The 11,350-nt window shown below is 29.9% G+C and overlaps 1 long non-coding RNA gene across 1 annotated transcript; it reads right to left on the reverse strand.

Moving 5' to 3' along the window:
• Positions 1 to 9,547: 9,547 nt before the first annotated feature.
• LOC115964317 lies at positions 9,548 to 9,950 on the reverse strand. The gene is made up of 2 exons (XR_004085998.1): positions 9,746 to 9,950; positions 9,548 to 9,612 (listed from the first exon to the last, which is right to left on the reverse strand). It is a non-coding gene; the product is annotated as an uncharacterized LOC115964317 (long non-coding RNA).
• Positions 9,951 to 11,350: the final 1,400 nt, after the last annotated feature.

Here is an 11,350-nt window from a genome sequence, read left to right on the forward strand (position 1 = left end):
TAATTTTGTCTTTTGAAAGGTGGCTCCATTCTTAGTAATTCTACCATCACAAACATTTTTACAAATTATTGATGTGATAAATTATTACTAATTTTAATATGAACCTATTATTTACATTACACTTTTTCTTATCAATAATTATTTGGGGGATGATAAAGTCATATCAACTATTTGTAAAAATGTTTGTGTTTGTAGTATTATTTTTCTTAGTTTCACCACGTGGGTCTTGCCCCCATGAGTGTGATTTGCACAATGCATGCTAAGAAAATCTAAAAAATATGTGAACACAATTTTTATCATAATCCTGCTTTACCGGTGAAAAAAAAAAAAGGTGGTACAAAATGATTTCTGTTTAGGATTTTGTGTGAACAATTTTTTTTTTCTTTTACTTAGTAGGAATTTGTGTGAACAATAAGGTCTTTTTATCTTGCCCTATTTGATTATAAATATATCATTTGTGTGAACAGTACAAAAGTTTTATATAAACACAAAGAGAGAGGTGCTAGCTATTGTTTCAGTTTGAGGAGAAATTATACAATTTTTATGGTGGATCACGTTATTAGTCCCCCATTCCAGTAAAAGACTCCCACCTATTTAAAATTGTTGAGTCAATATTTAGCTTTTATTTAAAACAAAACAATTTTAAACAAGTGGGAGTTTTTACTGGAATGGTGGACCACATCACTTGTCTACCATGAAGATTTTATAATTTCTCCAGTTTGAGGACTTAAAGTTAAAGAGTTTGAGAGGCTTAAAAGATCTTATTAATTGAGGGTATTTATTGATTACATAGATACTTTGTGATTTCTTGTTTATAACCAGGAGATGTTTGGCATAATACGCGAATACATTATAAGTTTTATATAAAACTAGTCGCTAACCCGTGCAATGCACGTGAAATTTATCGAGTATGATATATGATTTAATCTTGGTTTATTTTACTACAATTATAGATATTGAATTTATTTATAACACGATATAGCTAAAATATATATTAAACAGTTATATGTTATGAAATAAAGAAAAAAAAAAGTCTTGTATAGTTATTGTTATTAGGGTAAATTGCAAATTACACCCCTAAAGTTTGGGGGTGTTTGGATTTTACAAACTAAAATTTCAGAATTTGGATTTTACTCTCTTAAGTTTGGAGTGTTTAGATTTTACATCCTAACGTTTCAGAATTGGATTTTACCCCTTAAAGTTTTGGGATGTTGGGATTTTATACCTCCAAATTCTAAAACTTTAGGGTTTAAAATCCAAACACCCTCAAATTTTAGGGAGTAAAATCGAAACACCCCTAAAATATAAGGGGTAAAATCCAAATTTTGAAACATCAAGGTGTAAAATCCAATCACCTTCAAACTTTATGAGGTAAAATTCAAATTCCAAAACTTCACAGTGTAAAATCCAATCACCTCCAAACTTTAGGAGTGTAATTTACAATTTACCCCCTATATTGATTATAAAAATGCTATGGAACATTAAATATATATATATATATATATATAATTGATTATAAACTAACTGATTATAAACTAACAGAATTTGTTAACACACCTTAAATTGAATATGTTCCATAATATAGAGCTCTTGATCTTTTTTAAATTGATAAGTGCAACTCTTGAATCTTGATAAAGTAAAATCTACAAATTAAGAATTTAACACATTAAAAAAGTTTTATATCCCTAAATTTATTTTTTAATGAGTGTCTACTATAGTAACCTATTGCAATACTTGTCGATAAAACCAAAAACCCCTTAATCCCACACTATCATTTGATTTGAGAAATTTGTTAAAATCCATAATTCATAACCATAACTCATAGATTCCCAATTTAAATAAATAAACACAAACAATAAAATAAAAATAAAAAATCAAACATATCAAATTCTATACCCATTTAACAAAATCTGCTTCATATTGAATATTTAATATTATTTAACAAATAGACAATCTCTTCTATAATATCCAACAAAAATACCTTAGATTAACCCAACTTAAAATTTGGAATGATGAATCCTATTAGTGGATAGCAATAACCACAAAGGCACAAAGATTATTCCTTTTGATTGCCTATAATAGAGGTTAAATGACTATAGTAGATTTTTTTATATAGAGCTAAATTAAATGACTGGATTAATAAGAAATTTTCACCAAAAAGAGAAAGAGAGAGCAAAATAAAAATTAAAGAAAAAAAATTATATAGACAATTCAAAGAAAGCTTTTAAGAACTTGAGACCAAAAACTTGATCTCCACAAAATAACATAGCTTTCACCTAATATGACGGTAACATAGTTGGGTTTACGGTTTAGTTGTTTACATATTGATTATCTTTTAGACATGGAGCATGTATTGTTGTGTGTGCTTGTTAGACATTGAGCATGCTCTGTTATGTATTCTATAATTGATTAGTAATGTGACTCAAACTCAAATTCAAGCTAATGAGACCTACAAAAATGAACATGGTACAATTTCCAAATTAGGAACAAAAAAATCAGGTATTTTGTCAACCAATTTTAGTGCATGAAACATAGAGTCTCATTAATTAAGTCCACACCAAAATAATAAAGAAATTTTTTTTAGAGGGGTGATTGGCAGAGAGAGACAAATAAATCAAAGCTTCAAAAAAACAAAATAGCCAAGCACTGAATTAAAAAGTGAAATCAAGGTGACCTAATTTTTGCTCTAATTGGGTTAGACAGAGGTCAAAAAAAGTTACTTGAGTGTTTTAGAGACAAAGAAGACCAATGGTGTAAGTTGTAGGAAGCAATTGTTGAAGCAATTTGAAAGTTGGTGACTCTTCTATATAAAAGCCCAAAAAACCCTCTTAACTCTGATAATACTCCACTTGAAATCCAACATAATTTAATTCCAAGCAATGTCAACCCTTTGCAATTGCTCCAGCCCCTTATTTCTCACGTTCATGCTCTCAATGTGGTGCTTGTTGCTAGCTTTAAATTCAAGGATACTGAAAGTGGACGTGTTGAAGATTTTGAGAGTGACTCTATAATAGTTTGGTTTTGCGTGTGGGGTTTTAGGGTTTCCAAAGACAAAATCTTGTAAAATTGTGAGGGTACACATCTTATATAGAACCTAAAATAGAAAGAATCTAAAATAAAAAGAAAAAAAAAAATAGTGGTGACGTGGAAAATTGTGGGAGTTCCAGAGGCTTCGGTTTTATATATATATATATATATATAGATTATTTTATAAAATGTTATTTTTATAGTTGTATAATACTTATTGGGTGGTATTATATTTGACAATTAGTTATATCTCATGTCATTAAAAAGGAAAGAAAATATGAATTATTATAATTAATATAATTCTGTAAAAGAATGTATTGTTTGAATGAGAAGTCACAAATATTTTCTTATTTTGACTAACTTAATTACTTAACCACATAATTATTTTCTATATTTTTTATTTTGTATATTATTTAATTTTCTTTTGTGTTCTATTATTATTATTATTATCTATATATATATATATATATATAAAACCGAAGCCTCTGCTGGCACCACAATTTTCCACGTCAGCACAATATTTAAAAAATAAAAACATTATAACACCTCAAAACCCTAGCAATCTTACCCCTCTCTCAAGTTAAGAAATATAAACTCACAGTTTCTGCAAACTCTCTCTCTCCAAACGTAAATATCAAATTCAACCCCTTTAATTTCTCTTTATATTTTTGAGGTTTCTATAGAGTTATAGTGAGTTATGCTAATTTTGTTTTTTGTGTGTGTGTATAGATGGTCATAATACTCCGGTATTCCAAGAGAAGTTTGTGTTTTCGTTAATTGAAGGCCTTAGAGAGATAAGTGTTGCAATTTGGAACAGCAATACAAAAGACGATTTCATTGGCAGCGGAAAGTAATTACTTTGTCTCATATTTTTGTTTTTTGAATTGATTTTGTGTGCTTTTTAGACCCTTTTGGATCAATTTTGTTAATTGGATGATTTTTTTTTTTTTTTTATAGGGTCCAATTGGGGAAGGTTCTTTCAAAGGGTTACGACGACCGCACTTGGTGTCTGTATACTAATAGGGGGGTAAGTGCTATAAATTACTAACCCTTTTAAGTGTATAATCTATTTCTAAAATTATCTATAATATTTTGTCCTCCGAAAATTTTATCTCTTTAATTTTAGTATATTGTGTTTCTTAAGTTATAGACAGATTTTCTTTGTTTCTTATTTTCAATAATAAATTATTTTATTGCAATACCGGTAATTATTTGAGAAATCCAATATGTTCATATCTCTATAGAATAGAGAATAGTAGAAGCCAATTTTATTACAATTACAAAGTATAGCATAAAAGATAATGGAATTAATTGTTGTAATTTTTATTTTCTTTCCATGTTTTGAATTTCTATGTTTTTATTGTTGATGAGAAATTAAGGCTCAGTTGCAAAATATGTGTAAATTCTTCAGAAGGCTACTTTAAATAGTAAGTCAATGTGTCTCTTACATTTGGGTATTAGTTAGAATTATTTTCAAACTCTCGTGTGTTACTATGTTCTATACTTTATGCTTTTGTTTCCGCATCTATACTAGCATATCTAACATGGTATATCAATGCTAATATTTAACTGGTATCAGAGCAGGAGATCCTAAGTTCGAACCCTAGCTTTACTCTACCTCCCATTTAAAATGTTAAATTCCCACTTATTGGGCCCCCACTTATTAAGGGGAAGTTTAGGCCCACAAGTGAGGGGGAGTGTTAGACTTATGGTTAAGTGACTAAATTCACCATTTCCTAAAAGTTTAAGCTTTTAGGACAATCGGTAATTTAACAAAATGATTGTAACAATAAAAGTGAATGTGTATAAATTTTGTTTAACTATCCCGTGCATCGCACGGGTTAGCGACTAGTTATTATTATTATTATTATCAATTGTGGCTATATTAACAAAATTTAATCAAGAATGCATGTCATATTCCAAGTTAGTTGTTTTAATTAATATAAATAATATAAAAGTATCCATATAAATTATCAACACTCTAGTGTCTTAGTGGCATTGCCTCGGAAAATTCCACATTTTCCTCTCTCCCGACTTATTTGAGCAAAAACAAAAATCATATCAATTCCCTTTTATATTAAAATTAGTATCTCACTGGTAAAAAATTAATACTTAGATATGAATGCACGTACTTCATTAAACATAGGTGAGAATAAATTAATATTTTTTCAAAAATGAAAAAAAAAATTCTATTATTTTTGCTGAATAGAAAAGAATACTAAATATAATTGAAGCAACAATTAAAAAAAATTTCTTAGGTAGAAGGTTAAATGAAGAGTATTCTATTTTCTTCTCAATGAATGCAACACATGGAAAAACCTTAAGTTATTGAAACCTGGAATAAAATGGGTGAAACAAAATTATTATTTGAAATAATATATACTTGAAACATTTTATTTTGAAGATTTATCAGCCAACAAGTTAATTTACATGTTGGTAATTAAGTTATTTGAGGTGCTATATATATACTCTGCTAAGTGGTTGCCCAGGACTTTTATTAAAACTAGTGATGTCCCCCGTCATATGCATGTGTGCTACAAGTTTAAAAATATTTGATAAGAAATTATTATGAGAGGTGTTACGATTACAATATTTTTACAACATGAATCATAGATAGTTAGTTGTTATTAGTTCAAATTCAAACCTACCACTGAGATTACCACTGAGACTCCCTTATTTTCACAACATTATTTTATGACTAATTTGTAATACTCATTTAAGTATTATAATATATGAGGAACAAGCTAAAATTATTTACATGTCAATATGAAAGGGGAAAATGTAAATTTGTTTGCGTAAATTGGCATATATTAATTAACTTTCTAACTTAAGAACATTATTATTCTTTGTATATTCTTGATTGTGAGTTTAATTTTCTATGTTGGACTTTGTATAATTTTTTTTGGGGGTAAATTTCACTAACTACCCCTGAGGTTTGGGGTATTACCAAGCACATCCAAAAGTTTTAAAAAGTGACCAATTTGGTCCTTGATCACTAACACCGTCTGTGCACTGTTTTACTAAACAATTTTTTTTTCTTTTCATCATTTCCAGTAAAGAAGACCCAAAAGGACCCCAGAACCTGTTCTCGTTGTTCCCAAAGTCTAAGCTTGAAATCCCATTTCTGAAGCATGGAGAACCAAAGGTAGAGGTTGTTGTGAAAAAGGAAGTGAAAGGTGAAATAGTGGTTGGTGGTAATGAAGGTAAAGAAGACTCGACTAGGAAACTAGATGTTGTGAAGTTTGCAGAGAGGAAACCGTTGATTCCACCCTCTTTAGCGATTGAAGCTGAAGAGACTTCTGCTAAGACTTCCAATCCTTTTATCCTCTGGCAGGTCTGCCTTTTTATTTATATATTTGTTTTAATTTTCTAATTTTGTGTGTGTGTGTGTGTGTTGTGGTAAATTGTGTTTGGTTGTTGGGAATGTGGAGGAAAATGAGATAGAGAGCGTTTGAATGTGATGACTTGTAATTTGTCTTGTTTGGTCATTGGATGATGGTGTTATTCAGGTTGAGTTGAGTATGGCATGATAAAGTTGTAGTAAGATTTTGAAATTGGGGTTGTGATAATTGTGTTTGGATGATTGAGTCTACACTTTGTCTTTGTGAGTTGAGATGGGCCTTTTTTTAGTCGTGTTTTGTCGCCATTTGTGTGTCTGGAAAAGTTGCAAAATGCAGAGAAACTATATCAGCAAAGATGATTCAATTCAAGGCATAGGCAAAGGGACCATGGTTTACTGAGAAAGTTCTTGTTCTTCCTATAGAGATTTTTTAATCAAAGTCGGAGAAACAACAGAGAGAGAGTTAGAGAAAGGGATGAGAGGTGAGTTAACGGTGTTTGGTTTCTGGAGAATGCTCCAGATTGGAAAGACAGAAAGAAGGGAGAGCTCGGTGTGAAGAGTGAGATGAAAAAAAGAAAAGAAAAAAATTGTTTAATAAAACGGTGCATAGACAGTGTTAGTGACCAAGGACCAAATTTGTCACTTTTTAAAACCTTTGGATGTGCTTGGTAATACCCCAAACCTCAGGGGTAGTTAGTGAAATTTACCCTTTTTTTTTATTCTCTAAGAATGTGTCACGTGGTTTAGTCTTAGGCTACTAAGGTTAATACTTAACAGACTTAAATGTCAAATTTTAAACTTAGTGGACTAAAATGAAAATTCATCCTAACTTATAAGGTGGAGAGAGAGAGAGAGAGAGAGAGAGAGAGAGAGATTCTTTGACCTTATTAATATAAGAAATAAATGTATATGTCATTAATTATTACTTTGACATAAATGCTAGACTTTGATAAGGTAGAAGTCTAAGTAAAAATATAAGGTGTAGAGAGAGAGATACAAATTATTTGACCTTATTAATATATTGAAATAAATGTATATGTCATTAATTAATATTTTGACATAAATGCTAGACTTTGATGAGAGGGAAGCCTAGGTAAAAATAAATAAAAATTTCATAGAATGTGTGCCACATGGCAGAATCTTATGTTCTCTTGCATGAGTTTACTGTTTTTAAATATATTGATTTAACTACTAAGGAATAAAATTATTTACTATTCAAAATAAATAAATAATAATTAAATAATTCATTAAAACTGTTGCTTTGGTTAAATGTTAAATAAATCAAACTCAATAAAATCTTTGCATGGGTGAAATGTCCTTTCAAAAAATAATGACACATGATAATAATTAAAATATAAGGTGGAAAACTAATTGGAATAATTTTCAATAGATGCACTACATTTATAGAACTTCATGCTCTTAGACATGAAATTCCTACTTTTATTTATATATATATATATATATAGAGAGAGAGAGAGAGAGAGAGAGAGAGAGAGAGAGAGAGAGGCAATTGCCCCTCTAGTGATCCCTCTAAAAAATCTCCGTTCACCCTCTTCTATTAAATATTTTTTGGTTTTGAATTTCATTTTTCATTTTTATATTTCCCTTAAATATTTTGTATAAGTCAAACTTAATTCAATAGTATAGAAAAAAAAATTCTATTTTATTAGTGCCTTTTAAAGTTAAAAAGATAGAAAAGAAAAATAAGATTAAAAATAAAATTAAAGAAGAAAAAGTTTTATAATAGGAGGAATTAGGGATGGCAATGGGGCGGGGCGGGGCAAGATAATATCACAACAAAAATCTCATAGTATGACACAATAAAATAATCCAAACTCCTAATACATAACAAAATAAAAATTGCCTAGTTCTTCAAAAAGAATCTCCACTTAAATAAAATAAGATGATGATATTTTTGTTTAAATAGTAGGGTTTTAGGGTATGAAAAAATTACCTTTTAACCCTTATTAATACAGGGCGGGGCGGGGATGGGGCGGGGTGGGTCTAAAAAGTGTAAACCCATTCCAGCCCCGCCCCGTGGTACGGGTCTAAAATCTCGCCCCATCCCCGCCCCACCACCTTTGCGGGGTGGGGAAAACCCGCACGGGGCGAAGCGGGGAGGGGCGGGTCAAGCGGGGCGGGGCAAAATTGCCATCCCTAGGAGGAAAACCTTTTTTTTAGAAAAAGATGTTACCTTTAAAAGGATCAATAGCTCAAATTCTTTATATTATAATTTATTCTTTTTCACAAAAATCAATGTATAAGTAATAAAATTTAAAATTTATTATATAATAAATTCCATGATATGATATTATTTTAAGTTGAACTCTAATGTTTTAGATACTCAAATAGTTACAATATGACTTAAAATTGTTATGATTTAATTATTTTATATTTTTAACAAAATTCAAGATAATTTGTACTTTTTTTTAGAGAGTTTCAACCTATGACGTCCGCTTCTAATGATAACTCTTTATCATCAAATCAAGACACCAATCATTTTTTTTTTTTTGTATAGACGGGGATTAAACTCCAGATCTCTTATATAACTATCAGAGACTTTACCAGTTGAACTAATTGGAACCCAGAAAATAATTTGTACTTGAGGTTTATTTATTTACTAAAAGTCATTACATGGAACCTTTTTTTATGTTCATTTTATACAACTTACTTTTGAAAAATTCATACTACTTTCAATTTATCCGAAATTCATGGAAAATATTGTAAATTATACCCATCTTTCTCTAGACTAATTTGAAAGTATATCAATAATTTAAAACATATTTTCATAAATGAAACTTTGAATCTTGATTTTGTTTTATTAATTTTCATTGTTATCTAGCCAAATTAACCATTATCTAAAATAATATTAGATGTGAATATTTAATTTAGATAAAAGAATATTTTGTCAGAATTTCTAATGACACCTCAAGAACTGTAATACGGATCATACAAGTTATGGGATGGAGTGGTTTTTGAAAATAAGAGGTTACTCCTTGACTGTCAGCTCAATCATGGACTAACCGAAATATAGGCAACAGTGGTAAAGAAAACCATTTTGAAACGACCCATACAAGAATCTGCTACATGAGCAAGAACAATTGCTAATAAGGTCGTTACGCCATCTTGCAGATTTATAATTGCCACAGCTTTTGGTAGATCTTCCGTCTCCCAATTACGTGTGAGATAAACTATCAAGGTGGACACCGCTGCATATTCAGCGAAGCTATGGCTCAAAACTAAACCTGAAGTTCAACAAGTAAAAAAGGAAAAAGATATAAATATCAGTTATGTTGGAATCCAACAAAGTATTGTTAATTTGTCCGCGAAAATTAAAATTAATAGCCAATGACCAACTTTAGTTTCAGGAATCATTACCTAAAATGAAGAAGGCTTTTGGGGAGAAGAAAATATATTTGTGAAACCATTCCTTGACTCAACGGCATCTACCCCTCATTATCATTTTCCGTGGGAGTCGGTACGGCCGGTATTTTGCCCCAAAAAAGAAAGAAGTGCTGGGATTCTTAGAAAAGCCAGTAACTTTTATGGTTTGACAAACTGATCAATTATATTTATAGGAAGAAGAAGATAACATTAAAGTGGAAATAATGCTGAAGAGAAGCTCAGCTTGCCAAAATTATTGAATACTCCGAGAATACAATAAATGCATACTCCTCATTCTCACATAAATTGTGGGTCCCATTATAAATTTAATTAGTAGAACTCATAATTATGTGAGAGGGAGGAGTATGCATTTATGATACTTCGGAAATATCCAATAATTACCCCTCAGCTTGTGTGTATATTTACAAACATATTTTAATACCTTTTTCAACAAAAAAATTTGAGCAAAATAAACTGTTCCGAATAGTGCTTCTGTCTTCGTGGTAAATTACTAATTTCCGTCTTTATCAGACTTGCTTGGCAACAATTGTTGCAGTATTTTAAGTTATCTTTATATATTTAGAAGATTTAGAAAGTTGGTTATGATTTCAAAAAAGTTTTCTAAAATAGTTTACTATTGTATGCCTTAAGGGTACACATTAGTAAAATCTATTAAATAATCTTTATTCTTAAAAATAAAAAATATGGTTAAAATTGTAATTCAATAAAATTCAAAAGCAAAAAATTACTTGGGAAACTTTTTTCCTAAAAATTAGTACACACTCTCTATTTAAATGGATTCAGGTCTTCTAGAGTTCTTAGAGTACTCTACGACATAAAAATCCTTTAATTCTAACCTTTCTTTTTAAAGTTAAAGGTTTAGATTAAACCATATCATTAATCCACTAAAAAAGCCTTAAAATAGATGTCACATCAGCTATTAAAATGGAAATGTCCAATTTCAAAATTATTTTTGACTTTAAGAAATTAAAAAACTCAGAAGATCTGAGTCCCAATCTTGTCTCTAGCAATATTTATGCAGTGGAACAACAGAAAATATCTCCTTTTAAAAGTATGGATTTCACTCACCTTTGAACATATGTTGATGATTCGGGCTTTCATAGCTGGGAAAGGTTCAAATAGGTAAATTAGATTTCAAGGAAGGCAGTTGAAAAAAAACGTTGGAGAAAATAGACTACCACTACTAAATTGGGTCTTCAACACCCTTCTCTCTCTCTCTCTCTCTCTCTCTCTCTCTCTCAAAAAAGAAAAAAAAAAAAGAAAAGAAAGAGGTTTTCAACACTCATGGGCGGAATTTTTAAATTCTCTTTAGATGTATTTTGTGGAACAAGTCAGGTGCCATAACTATCACAGTGAAATTATGGTTCAGATTTTTTTTATTATTTTATTTTATAAATAAAATACATTTAAATTTTGACATGTTCATTTTAATAGCTAATGTGGAGTTTATTTTAAGGTTTTTGTTAACAGATTAATGACATGGTATAATTCAAATCATTTATTTTAAAATGAAAGGTTAGGATTAAAAAAACTCTTTATGGTAGATGTGGGACCAAAGAATTGGTGGTCCCGGCCCAC

Source organism: Quercus lobata, chromosome 1 (genome assembly GCF_001633185.2).
Source record: "Quercus lobata isolate SW786 chromosome 1, ValleyOak3.0 Primary Assembly, whole genome shotgun sequence".
NCBI lineage: Eukaryota > Viridiplantae > Streptophyta > Magnoliopsida > Fagales > Fagaceae > Quercus > Quercus lobata.